Below are 20,204 nucleotides of genomic sequence, written 5' to 3' on the forward strand. Positions count from 1 at the left end.
GCGTCGGTCAAATTTATCGGACGTCGGGACGCCTCGGTCCGCAGGTGCGCACGTCGATCAACAGCGTCTCTACTACCCACTTAGGAGAGGCCAAATTTTTAAAAGGTAGCTAGGTTGTGTGTCTCTCAGCATATTTTACCGAGGCCATGAATCGGCTATCGTGTGTTATGTAGGCTGGCACCTGGTGCCCTGTCAATACAGTATTGATTGCTTATTTAGCGTATTTACTCTAACCCAGTGGTTGTCAAATCATCGATCTAAAAACAGAATACAGTACCTCTAATGAGAAGTATTTTCTTTCATAGAAATCGTCATTTTTCTTAGAGTGTTTTTACAGAAAAATATTTTACATATTCTTGGTTTGAATAGCGAAGGCACTGTTTTCTTATATTTACTTATATTGATCTTTATTTTCAACTACAAAGATAGTTTTCCAAATTCTTTTAAAGGTAATTCTTCAGTATATTCCATGTTTATTCATTTTTTCACTAGATCGTACTGTTTTTCATACTTAATAATTGATTGTTATTATCAGAAAATCGTTCACTAGCAAAAATAATTGTAACATCTTATTTAAAATCAGGCAAACTTCTTTAATCAGAATAATTTACACTTCCAACATATTTGCTATTATTTTTGAAACACCTATATATTTTAAATAATATATCTGTAAATTCATATTGTATTGGAATTTCCCTCTAATATTATAAGAGAAAAGCTCCAATTTTTCCCCACCCGTAAGTTAGGTAAATGTAAGTAGGTATGGGAAAAATAAATGTCACGTCGATTTATTATTTAATCAGAAACTTGTCGAGAGATTTGATTTCGTTATCGGCAACTTGTACGAAACAAAGATAACTTTTATATTATTTCAAGAAGAAAACTATAAGCTCGCAATGGACATTTAAGTCTTGGCGGATTATTTATTATTGGAAAACTAATCGAAGTTGTAATATGGGACAAAGCGCATATTATATGAGGTCACGCTAATAGTAGACGATTTTTTTATATCAAAATCATACTTTTATATTGTGAATGTACTAGTATATTTTTTACTACAATGCTAACATTTATTTTTGGAATTGTATGTATAATTAGTTTTTATTTTCATTACATACAAAGCAAAGGTTTATAATTACATGTATTCAATTACAACTTTTTATTAACACACTATTAATTCAATTTGTTGAGATTGAGAAGTTGTAGACTAAATTTACATTAGAATGTAATCTAAATTTAAACAAGTTTATAACGTGTATGTTACAGTGAAAATAAAAAGTGATCTTTATTTTAAGAAAATAAAGATATCTATTCTAATATAATAATAATATATCTATTTAAATCTATAATTACTTAAGTAAAACATTATTTATTTATTATTATTACATAGAATTTCGGTTAAATTAGTAAGAATGGCAACTGATAGTAAAATACGATAAAAATGACATAATATGCACTTTCATTGAAAGAGTTTTGAACGTAGTATACGTATTGAGGAAGAAAACCATATTTGAATGCCAATTATTTGAATTTTGAAAAAAAAAATATATATTGGTCAACCTATAAATTCAGATCACAAAAAACAATATAATATTTATTATATCGACTGTGTTTAGGAAAAAAGGGCGTAACCCTCAATTTTTTTAAAAGTGCTTTTATTAGATATTAACCATGCATACAACTAAATACACGTTCTATAAAAAGGAAGTAAGCCGCAAATGCCGAATTATTATCTAAATTCAGGTTTTAATTGAGATAAATTAATTTTTAATTTATGGAAAAAGACACTTATCCTCAATTTTGTAATAACTTCTTTAAATAATATTAGATCAAAAATATATTACACCAAATCATCAATCATCATGCACCCAATGTCTGTATCTTTTTTTTTTAATATTAAACGAAAAACTCTCAAAAAACGCCTCTTTTTTGCCTCTCCCGTAAAATTTGTTCAGTGAGGGTTACGTCCTTTTTCCCAAACACGGCCGATATTAAGAAAATTTAAAGTATTTCCAAGGATCAGATGAGATAAAATCACGCCTAAACGATCAAATGGTCTTAAAGATGTTCCTTTAATTGACTATATTATGCCAGTATTGCCAACGTGTTATATTTATTCATCATATTTTATTTATTATTATTTTATTATAAGTATTGAAAAAATAGTATTTCATTAAAATTTTGTAAAATATATTGAATACATTATTACCGCAATTCATTTTGGGAATGATATAAATAATTTCGATTGAAAAATATCTCATCTCATCTCACCTTGAATAAATAATTAATTTTCTTTCAAGACGGTTTGACATATTTTACCTGAATATGAATTCGTGTTTATTTGAAGAAAAATTTATGCACGTTTTTTTTAAAGAGAGAAAGGTCAGTCGGTGAAAAGTTTTTTTTATCTTATTACGATGTAACTTAAAATTTTTCTTTGTCGAAAACTTTTCTGTTTTACATTTTCTTTTCCTATCCTCCACTTGCGTGTGTTACTTCCATACCTTTTTTTATTTATGTATAGTACTTCTATACTTTTGAAAATAATAATATGCTGAGGCTAATAATTTAAATTCTGAATACTAAGGATGATAATAGGGAAGGTAAAAAATGGCTCAGAGATACGGTCTTTTTTTTGTTCAAGTTCGCACGTAACTCGTAAATTTGTGTCGTCCAAAAAGTAGTAATTCGAAAAATGTTTTTTATATTCTGCGCGCTCTTTTCAGTATATTTATTTTGATAGAAATGTGTTTTATTAACATATGGAGAGAAATACAGAAAATACGTTTTCTGATAGAACTTTTATTCACTTAAAAACAAAATAATATATGATTTGTGAGTTCTTGCTTCTTTCAATAACTTTCTGTACCACAATCCCTACGTTTAATTGCGGTTTTCCAGTTTGGTAGCCCAAGCATACGGCATTCATTGGTAGCTTTATACATCCAGCATTTTTTCGATCTGACGCTTCTTCTAAATAAAAAGGATTTCAAGTTACACATTTTTAATTTTTTATAAAAATTGATGTTTATTAAAATAAATAGGTATAAAAAAAATTAAAACGATGAATTAGATAAGAAAATAAAGTGCAATATAGAAAACTTAATAAACTAAACTTTAATATTAAATATGACAACAAAATAATATGTAGTAATAAGATGTGATCCTTTAACAAATTCACATTTTATAACATTTTTTAAAAATTTAAATTAAAGTTTATCTTTGACTTTAAAAAATATTTTTCTTTTTAATGTTTTCAGATACATATTATTTATTAATTAATACAGTTTAAATTGTAAATTATCGAAAAATGTCTTAAATTACAAGCTTCGTATTTTTCCGCTAGGTCTTCTGGTAGGTAGAGGATTCACCTTAAACATGAAAGTTATGATGCTGTATCCATTTCTGAAACCGTGGATGCATGTACGAACCCGCGTCTGAAAATAATCAGACATTATTTTTTTAACGTGTGTTTGATCTAGATTCCTTGTGTACCTACAAGTCTCTCACTTTCTAAATTAATTAATTTATTTAACGTATAAAAGTAAACTTGACAAATCAAAATATGGACATTTCATGTTTTTTAATAATTAATTAATTCAAGGAAATTCCTGAGAAATACTGATTAATATTTTGTTAATAATATATTCTAATATCTTGATAAAGTTTTAGATTATATAAAACACAACATAAGCACATATTATAATGATTTTATATTACCAAAATATTTACTTAATAAGTAAAGAAAACAATTCCTTATACCGAAAGCCATTTTATTCAAAGACTTCTTATTGGAAAAAAAGAGAAAATTTTATTCAAATATTCTCTTCTTGTTCGCGCCATTTTTCTAGTGTAAAAATTCCTGCCGAAAACCTCTTTTATCCGTTCCATCGCTAGGTCCCATTGATGATAATAATATGTTAGGAAAAGGTAAAAGATTTGCTTATGCATAGGTAGGTTTATCATTGTAACGTTCCAAAATTCAATTTGAAAAGGCGCCATTTAAAAACTTAAATGTATTTGTCGGCCTCTGTTAGAATATTATGGAATTACTAATAATATGGAACTTTATATAGGTACATAATATTTTTTCTTTGTTTTTATTTCTGTATAATAGTTTAATGAAAAAAAGATACAGGGCCTTTTTTAATACAATCAGTCTTCCCAGCTTTATAATTGGTCACAAATTATCTAGTAAACAACAAACATAAATTTTTTGTCATAATGAGTACCTACCTAATAATTGACTATAATAAAAATTGTAAAGTATCTGCATAATTTACATATCTACATATTCTAAATATAGGTATGTGTAGAGTTGGGTATTTCCCGAGAAAATCTCAATCTTGAGATTCGGGATTTCCAGAAAAGAATTCTCGGGAATTCTTGAGATATCGGGAAATTTAAAAAAAACTGTAAAAATCAGTGTAAAGACAGACAAATTCCAAAAAAATATGATATTATGTTTTATTTATGTAAGAAGACAAACAAAATAGAAGTAGGAAAACAAAAATAATTTAAAACATTACTTATTAAAATGGAATTTCAAAAAACACAGACAATCGCTGCGTTTCCAAAAATTGCGCTTGTTTTGAGTCATTTCATCAGTCTTTGAACGTTTTGTATTTTCTGTCCACTTTTTTCATATAGAAAATCATTTTTTTCAATTAATATTCTCAATCTGTATTGAAATGTGTCTAGCGCGAAATGTATAAGGTACAACTACTGAGAAGATAGAAGCATATTAATCTGACTTGCTTACTTACTCCAATAAATCGTTACGTACATCTATTCCTTTGCGCATTTAATTCAATCGTACGGCGTCCAATCCTCCCGGCGTCGAATTGGGCCGGCGTCCAATTGGGCTGGCGTCCAATTGTACCAGCGGCCAATTAACGGTGGCCAATCGCCCGCGGCCAGTTCGCGGGACCAAATCGTCCTAGACCCTCGTCTTGAAGCTAGATGTAGATCCTTGTATATTTAAACAATGTTTTAACTGAGGTATCTATCTATTAAAATTTCTGCCAATCTAGGACGCAACCTGATTTGTGATCAATTAAGATAAAAGACATTACTTACTTAATTGTAACAGACGTCTGGCGTGAGTAAAATTTTATTATTGACTAAATATTATTCTTTAGGATGTTTTATAATATATGTTTATGAGATTTTTTAGTGGAATACAATATTATTAAACCTCATGTATACTCAGTATTACATAATTTCCAGATAGTTCTCGCTGGTTATATATAAAATATATTATAATACGCATCGTCAATAATGTGCAATAGTTAATACTTGAATCATACATAGATCTCATTCTAGATTATAAAAGAGCGTCCATAAATATTTTCAAATTTTCTCAACATCAGCTGAAAATTCCAAGAGAAAACCCTCCGTTCATTTTTTTCCAATAATGCTAGGATTTAAGTCGTCAAGGTTCCATTTGTTTGAACAGGCCTCTCTCTTTCACTCATGGTGCTCAGAATCAAAAGCTTTAAAGTGCATATAGACGGCCTTGCGAGATTGGTGACATTGCTTTTGTATGCATATTATCATGGAATCGTTGAGAGAGTGTGGCTATATTTACAAGAAGTGAGTCATTCTGTGCTCTGAAATTAACAGTTAATAATTTGATTTGAAATTATTTAAAAGTATTATTATTAATGGCACTATACCCCGAATTGACCCTGGCCGCGTATTGCCAAACCCTACTAATCAGAAAGCAAAGTAGAAGCAATTTTCGCATCAAAATCGATATAGCTTTTGGCAACTACATTTCAATGTCGCTCATACAAAGTACAGCTTCAAACCCTACTTATCGTAAACCAGTACATTGCAGTAACCTTCAGCGAGAACGCTACCACGCGATCATTCTACTCCTATAATGTAACATCCAAATCCTACTCACGTTTTTTCTATAGTTGCCAATTCAGCCATATTATAATGGTTTTTTACATGCTACTACGAAACGTTTAGAATATAAAACAAAAATTAGTTTAATCTTCTTTCTCCCCATTTCTAACTTGTTGTATGGGAAAATGAATCACTCATCGAAAATTATCTGTGAATTAGTATTTGCTATTTGGGTTATACTATTCAATCTTCAAACTAGATTCATGAAAAAAACATGCCCAAACCCAAACCAATATAATCCGTACATAATCAGGCGTATCACGAGGTTCTACATGAAGCATCACCAGTTGTATATAATATCTAGGAATGTCTAAGTCACTCAAAACTGAGATCGCCACGCACTAAAGTGTGCTTTGAGTGAGTTCATGTGAATTTAAGTTAAGAATGCCCATGGGAGAGAGGAGTACGGAGAACTCAATTCATAATATAAAATAAATCAAAAGTTAATTAACATAAAATTGTCAAACAATCTGATGAAATCTTTGCATTTACGTAAATGTTCAGATATAAATAATTTTGATAGGTACAACTTTCGAACGATTTTTATATGATATAGAATTTGTTTAAATGACATATAATTGACCTTCGTGGGGACCAGTTCAGATGGCTCAACAACCGCTAAAACCAACATGCATCTATTCCTTTTCGATAAACATTTTAGGACGTTCCCAGGGGATGTGGTTTGCATCCTGTATTTTTCAGCTATATGGATTGGTTGGTCAGGTAACAAGCTTAAACTTGTAAAGCTTGTCAGCAAATCTGTCATGTGTAGTCAAAAAAATACTTGTGTAGTGGTCAGAAGTCAGTGCTTTTATTATCAATCATCATTGCACATTCCACTTTCCCTGCTAGGTATTCGACGCCACCTTCAGTGTCATTAAATATATTGTCCATCTTTCCACGAGCAGTAAAGTTATTATTAATGATGAAATAATATAATATGAGAGTTATCGATTGTGAACGAATTATAGTCAGAGTTGTAAAGATAGACTAGTATTATAAATATAATAAATTGAAAGCCGGAAGCCTTCCTAAAAGTCATAAGTATTGACACGGGCTACTTGTTAAGATTAACGAAGAAAAAAATATATTGTTTGTAATAAATTAATAATACTCTTGGCATAGCTCACTCATTGAGCTTAATGTTAAGCAGGGTTAAGATGATTTTGAGATGCGTATCCATAGTTACAGGGAACTGTGGAAGCAAACGATCATTATGCTAAAGCTTCTTAGAATCTATTGGAATATATTATGAACTATTCACGCTTCTGTGGTGTTAATAATAATATGATAATCTCGGATTATTCCCCCCCCCAAGTCATGTTATTGGTAAAGAAATTTAATATATTAAACAAACTATAACAATATTGTTCAAGTATTATTATCATTATCGATAACCATGTATATTGTCTTCCTATGTAAAAGTTATTCAATTTTTTTCTTCAAGTACCAAACTTTACTATTATATAATAATTTTATTTGATTAATTTTGATTCACCGTAAAACACATTTTTATTATGCTTGTTATGTAGATTACCTTATTTTATGTTTTCCAAGCCGGAAATATTGTACCTTTTTTTGCTTTCCATAAAAAAATCCCTCCAAATTCAAAGTCGAGACATTTTTTTCAAAGCAAATATTGTTCAGAGTAGAAAACACGCTTTCCGGATATGGGTGGACATAGATTTGCTATAAGATATATGCTAAATTTCAAGCCGGTACAAAATGAATAACATAAAATGGAACCTTAAATCGGGACGTATTGTAAGCCCAGTTATAATATAAATTGTTTGCATATTTTATGAAACACATCCTAGTTAGTAACTATGAAAGTAACATTTTATAAACTGTTTTAATATGTCAATAAAATATATAATTATTTCACAATAACCGATGTAAAAAATACTTTAACTAGAAGGATAGGGGGTGAAGAATAAATCTGTCAAAAATCTGATTTTTTTTTCAAAGCTTGCTTCATTTCATTTATTATACAATCTTCATATTATTTTCTCTACGATTATATCCATAATATTTTTTTTGGTTGTTTCTTTATTAAACACCACGATAGGCCGTGAAGCCCAATAACAGTGGTAAAACTCCCAGGCTTGAGGAATTTACATATTAGATTATGTAAATATATTTTGACCTTACCGGGAATCGAGCCCACAGCTCCGGGATGGAAGGCCATCGTCTTCCGCACTGCACCACTAGAGCCGCCAATTATTAATTAGTAATTAACTATTAATGCGATGGCACGTTATTATATTATATTATGTACATACTGACTGAAGGTAGTTAGATGTTTAGAAACTATATAATATTTTATTTACAATATGAAAGTTAAATCTACTATAACAACCTAATAATTTTAAGAAAGTTATTGTACATTTTTTTTTTCGGACAGTAATAAAAGTTCATTGGTTCTGTTTAAAAATTATCTACTTTTTCACATTTGTCTAATTTTAGAATAAAAAAGTTTCTTTCATATTATACTGTCCTAATACTTTATATTTCGTGATGAATTTTGGTCTCATATTTTTTTCCTCTAGGCAATTTTACAGTACCGTGGCTTGACTAATTTTACTGAAAAAAATATAGATTTTTAATATATAATACAAAATATCTTCAAAATTATTCATGTATAGATCAAAGCAATATTTTTTACAATATATTAAAACAAATAAAACAAGACTATAATGTACATAATACTTACCATAATTTCAACAAAAAATCCGAAACGGAAAGTAAAATTCGGTAAACGACCCGTGTGCCCCGGGCTGTTTGTGTTAATTGAAAATGGTGAACACTCGTTGGACTTATTAGTAAGCAATATTCGCGGACACAAAAGGGAAAGCCTCAAGGCTTCTCGGGGTCCGTTGTGCTATGCCGAACCGTAGACCCTACGGCGCTACGAGCTACGAGGGGTCTACGCCGAGATATATCGGGGTACTTAGGAACATTTTTAGGATAATAATGCGCACGTACTTACCCAGAGGGCTTACGAATAGAATTTTAATGTATGATAACATGTATAAATAGTAAAGGTAATATGTATGTATTTCATAAATACACGGCAGAGTTCCGTGGTCAAAGTAGAGTTAGGAAATCAAGACGATGATTCCTAGTGACTACTACCTATTATTAAAAAAGTAGAAAAAAATGGATGATAAGTCGATTTTATATCATTGATAATATTATGTATGTCAAGTGTTTGGAATGTTGTTTATTTATTTATTTAGAAAAAGAGTATTACGGCATTACAGCGATTGGCCAATGCGCCATAATACATAATAAATACAAATATATAAAAAAATATCTTAATTACAAATAACAACTAATATAACAAGAAAGTAGAAAAGACAGCATGGGTAAATATTACAATATACTATAGTATACATGATAATATATACAGTTATAAATTTAACCTATTTCATACGTCCACAAACATTATATAGTTAATAAAAAACAAATCAACCTTTATGGTGCCATCAAATAAGTTAATTGCACGATACAAAGCATCATGAAAATGTTGCGTTGTTTATCTAGTATGTTTATAAACACTTGTATTCGTAGTTATATATCGCTTTAATTAATATTTTCTGAATATCCCGTAAATACCGATAATACATTATGGAGATGCAAACATTTGATACAGAAAAATTGGTACTTTTTCATAAAAGTTGTAGACATTTTGTCAAAAAAAATATTAGTATAACCCCTATTTCTATGTAACTAGAGTTTATTTTTGAGTACATACATTTTCATTCAATATTTATTTAGATAACGGAAGAAAAAACTACTACGATTAACTCTTATGACAATACAACAGGTATACATAATTTTTCGTTACTTTCATCTGTATTTATCTCGAACTTTTATTTTTATTATGAAAGAATAACATTTGTATAGAACCATTCTGGCAGATTATAATGTATGCAGTATGACCAGTTTGACGTATTTTAATTTTCAAATACTCTGTCATTATAATAAATAGATCAACGATTTCACGATATCATGTCTCTTTAACGTCTCTAAATGGGAAAAAAATACGACTACAATATCAATTAAATAGCAAACATGTAAAATAACGTATTTCATTACTTAGTAAATTCATAAAGTGTTATGGTTATATATTATATGATGTTATGACGTTTCTTTTGAGAGTGGGAAGAAATATCATCAACCACTATTAATTATTATATTAATTTAAAAAAATAGAAAACACCTTTATCGTTGTCCAATCATGCTTAGATTGCTTAACTAACATATATTTGTATACACAATAATAATAGGTATAGTCGTAACAAACTTTTCGTAAAAAAAACAGTTAAAATATTACTTTTTTATAACGGATTGTTTACCCGGCCTGTTCATATAAAGAAATATACTCTATAAACATAATATTTTACCCTTCCTAGAATTGTTTTGTATAAATCTCTAAGCTCGCTTGACAATGACTTAACAAAATAACTCTAAACATTAGTTAACACAGTGTTATTTGCCTGTTAAAACAAAGATGGCAAGAATTTCGCACATAATGTAGTATAAACATTTAAAGAATGGCCCTGTCTTCTGAAATAATGAAAGCGTAACTTTCAAATAATAAATGTAGGACTACTAAACTGACAATGGCCAAAAGAATTTTTAGTCAGGCTGACAGCTGCTTTGACCTCTTCTTTCTGAATTGAACAAGTCGAACGTTTGACAAGTGTGCTTATTTTCGAATAAAATATTTGATATGGGAACATTAATTTATTTTTTCATAAAACGAACTGTTCTATTATTTGAATGATATAGGAAAGAAAGACTTCCAAATTTAAATGTTTGGCTACATTTTACCTGTATAATAATAGCCATCAGGTGCAATAAAAAAAAATAACGATTGCGTTATACTATACATGGAAGAAAATTATGATACATACAGATAAATCACTATGAAATATTGGTTTCATCTCTCTAAAATTGTCAGTTGTGTCAATGCATAGAACTTATCCTTTTCTATGGCTACCAACTTTAAACACTGACACTTAAAATATTGTTGAATAATTATATAAGTACTACGATCAACAAACTCACACATTTTGGTGGATGTATGTGGCAATGCAAAACTAGGAACCCAGAATAGTGGAATGAGCTAGAGGAGGCCTTCATATAGCAGTAGATTGATCCTGGATGATGATTTACATACAATAATTTTCAAAATACTATAGTTAAAATGAGTTTTAAAAGCAAGAAATAGAAAATATACCTCATTTATGAACAATTTGTTTAAACCATATATTAATAGATAAGACTATTAATAGATACGTAAACAATATAAATAATAAAAGTGTAAAATAAAATAACAGTGAAAAAATGTGTCAAATTAAATGATATAATTACTAATTTATAAAACTATTGATATCCTAGATTTTTCCTAATATATAAAATATCTCTTCCTGTTCCCTGGATACCATAAAAGTACCGACTCAAAACAGCGATTATATTATTTTTTTGGATTTCTATGTATACTTGCTGTGTCAAGTACTCAGTTGAACGACACTCACCTGTTTTATCAGTCAAGCGACGACCGATTTCAGATTTCGATACCATCTTCAAAGCAGAAGGTCCTCAGGGTACAAATGTTTCAAAACCCAGAGGACAGACGATACGATTTTGTGACAGACAGTCGTATTTTTTGGCTTTGTTAGGTTCAGTTGAAAGAGCTGCTGCACCTGACGATTCAACTGATTTATTAAGGTGAAATGACGCGAGTGTATTCACTATGGTAGCATCCCAAACCATACATTTCCCATCTCTCCATAAAATCATCGTGACCATCAGGTCGCTTGTTATTTTATTGACAAACAACAAGATGGTCCTGCCTTGTTGGAACTTCCGACGATACCAAATATTGACAGATAACATCATTTATAATTTGAACAAATTGTCGACTATATTTTTTTAGATTTTACCCTTTCATAAAGTTAGTATTTAAAGAAAATATTTTTATTTAATTCTTTTATTTAGTTTATAAAAAGCTTTCTTCGTGATGTTCACGAATTTTCTAAATGTGTCAAAATGTCCCCAACAAGTTTATCCTTTATTAATGTCAAAGGCAAAGGAATGTTTTGAGAGGAAAAGGGAATATTATAAAGAACGGGAGGGCACGGACGTATTACCATGAGAATAGAAAACAGTAAAGCAAGATGCTTTATAAGTAATCTGTATGGGAATACATTTTCTCATTGTTATTCAATATTGTTTCATAAACGTTTAGAAACTGCTACACTTTGAGTGAGCGTTCTTTGAAAAAGGTCTTAGGAAATTTATTTAGCGGCGATAGAGCGTGTAATGATAATATTTTTCCAACAGCTTTGCGTAACATTTAAAAAAAATGACGAAGCAGCAACACCAGGTTTCATATATTCAATGTTTTATTATTTATAAGTATATTATTTTGCTGTCATTCGTTTATCCAATTTGCGGTATTTATAATATTTGTTTTTTTTAATACATCATTAAATATATGAAAATGAATTATCATACAAGTAATGTGTGTATAAAATTTATTCATTTTGATTTTGAACTATTGGGTCGTGATGCCTTCCAAATTTACTTGTTATATCAGTCTAATGATTCCTGTATTTCTTCATCCACATAGCTGAAGGTATTAACAGGACCACAGAGTCGTTACCTTGATCGAAACATAGTGAAAATCGGAATCCGCCAAATTTACAAATTATTGTTTTCCTTTCTGGCTAGGTATCCAAAAAACTGCAGAACTCTTTGAAGACAGTCTTTTATGTATATTTCTTTAAGAATGAATATACAAGTAGGTAGTCGTCCTCTTTGTTGTCTATGATTTTTTTTATATATAATTTATATACAATGACAGAAAAATGGTTATTTTCTCTGGTACGATTCCATTATTTTTTCCTTATCCTTGTCTGCTCATTTGGTTGAGAATATGGTTGTCACATAGAACCTTCCAGAATTTTGGCGTTCACAAGTATTCTTACATTTTTCTAGGCCACGCGAGCATCCCAAAGTTTCGGTATACACACCTTTCCAGTCAGCGCAGTTTCCCAATCGTAATTGATTACACTGCAATGAACCGTATAGCTCAGCATTTTAAGCTTTTAGAGGATTTTTATATTGTAAATATACTCTCTCTTCTTGGTAATACCCTCATCTCCGAGGATCTTGACGACCCCGAAATGCATTTGATTGACCAAAACTCTTCATCCCTCACGGTCTTCTGCCTCTTTCAGGGCTTAGTTAGGCTGCCCCCAGTAAGCTCCTTTACTTGGTAGCTCTAGCGTGCCGACGCTTTTTTAGCTGTTTCGCATTCCCTGGATACTACCCAAAATCCAGTTTATTCGGTCCGCCGCGCTGAAGAATATGTCAAAAAACTGTAGAATACGTCTCAGACATATTGTCAAGAACTATTCCTATATCTGGAGTCTCTGAATGATTGACTGCAAGCGTATGGTATACGCGTTTCCGAAAAAGTGTAGTAATCTATGGATCTCTTTTTAGTGGACAACACAGTGCGCTATTATCAATCGCAATGGCTTACTGTGCAACTATAATGGATGCGCTCCCTATCTAGGCAGGGGTTCTCTCTCTCCATCATCTACAATGCTCCGGAAAGGCGAGGAGGTGGACGTCGGAGACTTTCATCTACACCGCCTCCACGCCTTGATAGTGTCAAATCATTCACTAAGAAGCAGACTATTTGTTTGACACTGGTTGTGGCATGAAAGAGATGGCAGAAAATAATGGGATGCCTCCACCAAAGGTAGCTTTTCCCTCCTAATATTAAATGGCGAATGAACATAACCGCTTTTAGTCCGGATGTCCATATGGCGTAGAAATACAGGATGAAAACTAGGTCTACTAATACTTACTATATCTATACCACGGTAGATGGAATTAAACTGAACTGAATTCACAATATTAATATTACGTCATGTGTACAATGTTGCTATTACCTGTAGAACATTTCCAAATTCTCATTTCAAATAAAGAATTCAATGGGAACAAAATGTATTGCCGCCTGCATTTTAATATCAGGGGCTGCGGAAGTAAGTAGATACGCGGGTAGTTCGCGGTGTGTGCACAAATAATAACACAAGCAACGAAATACCATACGTCATATCTTTATGTTTCCTACCCCATGGCTAAGTATGCCTACGCAGCATATATAAAGCTGTAGTGGTTTCTGAGAAAGAAATATTATTGTAAAGAATAAAAATAATATAAGGCAGTAATTAATTAATATGATCCGTATTCAATTTGATTTGTGTTATTTTGTATATAACATCTAAAAGTGTGTAATGACTGAAGGGTGGTTGATACTTGTAGACCTAAGACATTTATTTTTGGAGGTCTAGATCTGGAAAGTTTGTACCTTTAATATACGAAATTTCATCGTATTTAGTTGTGTTATTATTGTAAACTCCACGTCACTACCACATTATAACAATGCTACCAATATAGATAGCACATACTGGTTGGTGTACAAGGTAATTTAAAAAAAAACCAACAAGTATGTTAAATTTATTCCACGTGCAGACCACAGTCTTAACTTGGTTAGATCCAGAGTGTTGGAGCGGACCCGTTTTTGAGTTGCTCCGCTTCAGCTCCGCTCCGGGACCTAATACTTGCTCCGGCTCCGCTCCAGGGTCTGCACCGGTTCGGGTAAAAAGTTTTAATAAGTATTATAAATATGTATACAAATGTTAAGAAAATAAGTAGTTTTAAAATAATCGTCATTTTCATTATTAATTTTATTAAACAAAACGCGGACAGCAAATCGTCTCTCATTACTTGCCTCTTCTGTGAAAAAAGTGAGGTTATTTATCACTCGGCAGTGTTGCCATATTCATATCAAAACATACTATTTTCATTCGATTTTAGGACGAAAATTTAATAATAAAAAAAACATCCGGAGCAGTGGAGCACTACAAATTTTCGGTGCTCCGGCTCCGGGTAACATCCTATTGCTTCAGTGCTCCGTGTTCCTGCTCCGAGCTCCGCTTCAACGATCTGGTTAGATCAACTGCAGTTGAGTGTTGTTTAGCTGTAGTAAATTAATGCCGTTAAGTTAATCTTAAACTGAAAGTAAACATCATATTGTCACTACTGTACCTATGTTTGTGTCTGTTTTTTTATGTTTGATATATAAATGAGTATTATTAACATTTTCAGGTATTGGTTATTTTGGATTTTTAAGGTTGAATTTATATTGTCAAGTGAAAAATTGTAGAGTCTAAACTGTTCGTAAACCCTTTAATATTTGTAGGCCCTAATAACTCTGCCTAACGTGCCTTATGGACATGGTCCTGCTCGTACCATATCGGGAACATACACTGATATTATATGTTGAACTGGTGATCGCCCGTGGGTTGAGCCTCAAATACAGAAATTACGAAACAGACTGATTCAATTTTAATGTAATTTATCTACCTAAATAGATGACGCGTGTATCTAGACCAGTGGTTCGTAACCTTTTCGAAGTCATGGTGCACTTTTGATCAAGAAAAAAATGCGGTGAACCAAAATCAAACGGTCAGAAAACAAAAAAAACTATGCGAACATAACTGTTATTACAAATTAAACAGATAACAAAACAGTCAAAGAAAAAAAATAGTAAAGAAAAGACATTACATACACGAAAAACTGTAGCTAAAGTTACCCATAACAAAATGGAATTTATTTGATGTGAAAATCAATTAATGTGATACCTGAGCTTTTTTGAGCGGATTTTGCAAATTTCAGAAACATTAGGTCGAATATTTGATATGGCTACCCTCAATAATTCTTCGTCTAAATTTGTAAGTCGTTCTCGTTTTTTAGTTTTTATATTAGTTATTGTTGAGAAACCGAGCTCACACAAAAATATGATGTTGAAAACTGTAAATTTTCAGTGTCCTCATGACGTAGACAAGTGGTTATTTGTCTTGGACAGAAATCCAAAATTTCTCCATAGTTATTTCATAAAATTTAATTTTTAGAGTGCGATCCGTTGACAATGTGACCAATTCTTCGTCTTATTGGTACGAGAATTCACAACTCGATGTACCTATCAATCGTGGCAAATAGATTTCGTATCCAGTCATAATATTCTATATCTAAGGAACAAAATTAATATGCAATATTTTCTTCCAATAAAGTGAAATGTTTTGTTATAGTGGAAATAATTCCCTCGGCAATGTTTTCGTGAAGTGAAGATTTTTCTGTTTATATCACTTTTTTTGGGGTGCATTTGCAACAAGCTTGCGGTGCACAGGCTAAGAACCACTGATCTAGACGCTAGCATCTCATCTCACCACTAAATACCGCTGCTATCTGACCAGCTTACCTATTCGTGATGAATAAATTATTGCATGTACGTTATTTTTGTGCGTCTTGACTTTATACAGCAACTCTAAAATTATATCTCACAATGTACTCTACAGGTTGTTGAAGTTTCTTTAATATTGGTCAAGTAGTTTTTGAGTTATAGCATCATAAAAAAAGACAGACAAATTTTATCTATTCACAGAGGGAAATGTTTCTTATTTCACTTCTGGGCCTCCACAGAGTACAGGTTTGTATTAAAAGATTTTGTTTTTTTACGAGAAATGGATGTCAGCCACTTGCTCAACTTATTAAGTCCATACCCTGACTCACACACAAACTGAAAAACAATATGTGTACTTGCCAGACCCAGGATTCGAACCTGAGACCCACAGCGTGATAGTCCAACGCTTATGCCGCGCGGCCACCGTGGGGCCACCAACATCATATTAGTCTTCAACTTAAAACTATCCCCATCTAGGACAGTATCATAATTCCAAATGCTTACAATTAGTATAAATTACTGACGTAATCACTCGTAATCGATTTAATTGCCAAATCATTTTTAATGATTAAAGAGTATATAAACCGAACGTACCATAAATACGAGCTTTATGAATAATATATGAATACGAATATATTTTCAAAACGATATTAGTAAATTCCGATTTATTTGAGTACCAAAAAGCGAACATAAAGCGAGCATTCTTAAATTAATTGTATAAGTTTTTAACATATATATTTTCTTCGCTGTGTCTCTACCATTGCTTGCATTGCAATTTAGGATAAATCGATAACATTATAATATGTTGTGGTTGGCATAGGAGGGTTTCGGTTCAAACCTTAATCCCTTCTTCGTGCCCCCCTGTCGATATGAAAGCGCATGGCGGAATTTATGCGTGCAGGAAATCCTTTGGAAAATATTACGGAACCAAAACATGTTCTTATTGTGAGTCGAGTTAAATCAGAAATACCCAATAGCATCGCAACATAGCATAACGTAATGTTATAAAAAAATATTCGGGCGTATCTTTTACGGAAGATCTATCATTAGCATTTTATTTGTACACATTTGTATATTATGTACCTATTCATGTTTTGCAAACGTATTTTTACTTTATGTCTCTACTACTACTACTGTCCATCGGCCGTTGCTGTAATTGTCCAGTTTATATTTATTTGCAATACATAAGGTACAGCTCTTTTTATGCCAACCTCATAATCTGAATATATTTTTGCATTGGTTATTTTATTATTCTTTACCAATAGTGCTATAGCCTTCTAGACTTGGTCTCATCAATCCCACTAATCCTGAACTCCAAACAGCTCCATTGTACTCTTTTTCACTACATCAATCTAGCGGAGCTGTGATCTTCCCACGTCTGTGTTCGATAAGAATTATTTTCGGAACCTGTATGTTTCACATGTGATGGACATGCTTTGATCGCAGGAGCTGTATCAATTTAATATTTATAGAAAACCTGGGTGGACTTTAGAAGCTACACAGCTCTTTATCGTATTTTGTTTTTCAGACAACGTCTCAAGGTTGGGCCCACAAATATTATTCAGAATATTACAACCGTTCTCATAGAAATTATCCATGCTTCGCTGCTATACAAAACTACTACTAATTTGATATTTCTGTGCATTCAAATGTATATCAGATATAAATAAAATTTTCATTTTGCTAACATATATTATTAGAGTAATTACTAATTGTATTAAACAGGACATTCACGATGTTGGAATTTAAATCCGATTTTTGGTTTGGCACCATGAAGTGTTATACACCACATTGCTCCATTTGGGTGTAATGATAAAAATATAAATGCATTACGGATGATTGAGTTGACACACAGAATGATAAACTTCTAAAACGTTAATATTTATATTTTAGATAATATTCCATTTATTAATTTATGGACGCCGAAAAAATGTGAGGTACAAAGTTTAAAAAAAGCAAATGTATACTCTGGTCATTGCGTGGCGCGCGCGTCGAGTTTTTGTTGCCAGTGGTTTTCGGTATGATCACGTAAGATCTATTTTTCTCCAACTTGTCGCAGACAATTGTATGTGTTGTAAAATATTCACCTTTATACGCAAGATCACAATATGTGTCGCTAAATTTCGAAACCCGCTATAACACTTTGTTGAAATAATTGATATATATATATATATCGTTGGATTCGTTATTAAAATCTCTACATGAAAATTTTATCTCCTCTTTCAAAATCCGCTACGATTAACTGTCATTTATGAAACAAATCAATGCGTCTATCAATTCCCGCTATAAAACTACTGAAACATTCAAAAACCTTTTTAGTTCAAAACGTTTTTATTGATTTTCTCAACATAATGAAAAAGTGTTATAGTGGGTTTAGAAACTTAGCGACACTTATAAGGTTTGTTTATATAAATAGTAGTAGTTTAGTATTGACTGTAATTTTATAATTAAATGTTAATACTTGGAATAATACAAAATATTAACAGGCTGTTGCATTTTTATATCGTTTAAAAATATAATTTTCGTATTTCATATTTACCGTATTTTTTAAAATTTAAATTATTAGTATTGAAACACAACACACACAAGTAATAATACTTACTAATACATTTTATTGATATAGCAAAACAATTTTAAAACCACTCTGACAGTAGAATAGAAAGAAAGTAAAATAAGATAGAATACATTGTACATTGTAAGTTTTCGATTTAGACTCGGGGTAGATCTATCACTCTATCTCTACAGATTTCAAGCTTCTGACGTATTAACTTGCGTAGGCGGCTCTGTTTTATACGGTGGCATGACACTGCTTTATAGACGGGGGCGGACACTGGCTTAGGCGGTGAAAATCGCCCTTCCGCCCTACGACTCTGGTTTAAGGGCAACAGTATACACTACAGTTTTCATACCGTACCTACAATGTATAATAAAGATATTGCAAGTTGCAACGTTGTTAACAGGGGAAGAATTTGTTAATTTAACATCGCGTATAAAAAAGTTAAAATTTCAGTAGTAAAAAACAGAGTTAAAGTTATCGTAGTATTTTTGTTGTGTTGGAAAAATCACTTAACGATGTTAATCTCAAAATTTGCCGCGTCATAAAACCGATTGCTGTCAGTATTGTGGTGATGATCAACTGAAAGATGATTCTTTCCATCAATTTCGACGATAAGTTACCGCTCGTTAAAACATGACTTCATTTCTGCGGTCAAAAAGGATGAACACACACTGATTAAAAAATGCGGTGTGATTATTGCAGTACCACACGAATAAGGACTATAAAAGAAGAAAAAATCTTGGCTGCGTGACGGTTTATTATCTTGTCGTCTTCTTTATTCCAATCATTTCGCAACGTGTCTCACAAAAGGTACAGGCTGTTTTAAAATGTCATGAATACAAGTCTAGTCATCTCAGTAGGTAAGTAATCTCCAGCTGCCCCAGTGGTTTATTTTGAATTCCTCTCTCTTCTTGGTCGTACACCATGGCCGAGGATCGTGAACACATTTGAATTTCGCTATCCTTTGAGCGATCAAGACTTTTCATCCTTCTCGATCTTCTGCTTCTCTCGGGGCAAAATGGATGGTGTCCACAGTCAGCTCTTTCATTTGATTGATCCAGCGCGCAAACGCTCTTCCTCTGTTATACCTTCCCTGGAGGCAACCCAAAACTACCAGTCTCTCCAGGTTGTCCGGTCCGCGCTTAACAATATGTCCAAAAAAATGCAGAATTCTTCTCAGACATATTGTCGAGAGCCGTTCCTTTATCTTCAGTCTCTGGATAATTGATTGGTTCGTCCTGTGCTCCGTCCAAGAAATACGGAGCATTCGACGCCAACACGACATCTCAAAGGCATCAATTGTCTTCCGTTCTCTTGCCTTCAGGGTCCACGACTCGACTCCGTATATGTGACAGAAATATCCTATGAAGTAAAAAAATAGTAAATTACGAGTACCATATT

The 20,204-nt window shown here is 31.8% G+C and overlaps 1 protein-coding gene across 1 annotated transcript in view; it reads left to right on the forward strand.

Moving 5' to 3' along the window:
- LOC147073812 (uncharacterized) overlaps positions 1-20,204 on the forward strand; it is a 548,328-nt gene that overhangs the window by 39,841 nt on the left and 488,283 nt on the right. The window lies entirely within an intron of this gene.

This window comes from Rhyacophila brunnea, unplaced genomic scaffold (genome assembly GCF_057557595.1).
Source record: "Rhyacophila brunnea isolate RB1 unplaced genomic scaffold, BYU_Rbru_1.0 scaffold_17, whole genome shotgun sequence".
In the NCBI taxonomy this organism is placed as follows: Eukaryota; Metazoa; Arthropoda; class Insecta; order Trichoptera; family Rhyacophilidae; genus Rhyacophila; species Rhyacophila brunnea.